The sequence below is a fragment of the Piliocolobus tephrosceles genome, chromosome 21, assembly GCF_002776525.5.
Source record: "Piliocolobus tephrosceles isolate RC106 chromosome 21, ASM277652v3, whole genome shotgun sequence".
Lineage (NCBI taxonomy): Eukaryota > Metazoa > Chordata > Mammalia > Primates > Cercopithecidae > Piliocolobus > Piliocolobus tephrosceles.
Window position 1 is genome coordinate 21,115,704 of NC_045454.1, and position 1,409 is coordinate 21,117,112.

Genomic DNA, 1,409 nt, shown 5'->3' on the forward strand with positions numbered 1-1,409 from the left:
GTTTTGATTTTTTTTTTTTTTTTAGATGGAGTTTCACTCTTGTTGCCCAGGCTGGAGGGCAATGGTGCAGTCTCAACTCCCTGCAGCCTCCGCCTGCCAGGTTCAAGCGATTCTCCTGCCTCAGCCTCACGAGTAGCTGGGATTATAGGCATGCGCCACCACGCCCAGCTAATTTTGTATTTTTAGTAGAGATGGGGTTTCTTCATGTTGGTCAAGCTGGTCTCGAACTCCCGACCTCAGGTGATCCACCCGCCTCGGCCTCCCAAAGTGCTGGGATTAGGGGTGTGAGCCACCATACCCGGCCGATTTTTTTTTTAGTATATATATGTATATGTATGTGTGTGTGTGTGTGTGTGTATGTGTATATAGATATATACCCCAAAGCGCTGGGATCACGGGTGTGAGCCACCACACCCAGCCAATTTTCTTTTTAATATATATATATGTATGTGTGTGTGTGTGTATGTATATAAAATGGTAACGACACTATCTTCCTAAATCCTATAAAATATTAGTTGGTGGATCACTTACTTTCGTAGGATTTGTTTCATAGTGTGAATGAGACACCTATAGGCTCCAGGTCTCTATCTTCATGAGGTATGAAGATTCGGTGCTTTATAGAACAGCCCCCACATTCTTCATTCTCATTCTTATCCTTTATTCTCAGCACCCCTCTGCTTCTGACATTGTTACTAAAATTAAGCTAAGTTTTTGTGGTTATGTGAGAGCTATGGAAATGTCCAGCATTAGCCACTAATGTTTCTCCTTGATATTTCTCCATATCTTAATTCTGACCCTCAATCCATTACTCAGATGGGTGTCCTTTTCCTGGATGTCTGGAAACTAAGACCAGCTATCCCTCTGACCTCCCTGCTGAGCTTCCATTTTTTCCCTCTCTCTCTTTTCTTGTCTACACTTGAGTTGGTAACCTCAGCTCTTTCATGAGCAACCTTGATGCCTTTGACTCCCTCTAACTCTGAGTTTATTACGTGCAGTTCCATCAGCCAAGTTTATGGGCCCATGAGAAGGGCCCATGTAAATTTTCACATTCCTCTAGCCAAAATGTAGTGTTTCCTTCCATCCTGAATATAGGCTATAGACCCCTCGGGTATGGGGCGTTGTTAGCAGTGAGACCACAGCAGTTTTTATGTCATCTGACAGCATCTCCAAATAGCCTTCATGGTTGTCACTGCTTCCCAAGACAGTTCCAAGTAACAGTTCCCAGTGATGACTTGCTACTTGCTGTTGTTATTTAAGGTGTTAAGGTGGCTGTTATAGACACTATTACTATGTCAGAAATTACACCAAAATTTAGTGGCTCAAACAGTCATTTTATTATGTTTGTGGATTCTCATGCTTATAGTCAGGATTTCAGACAGGGCACAAGGGTAGCCCACTTGTCTCTGTTC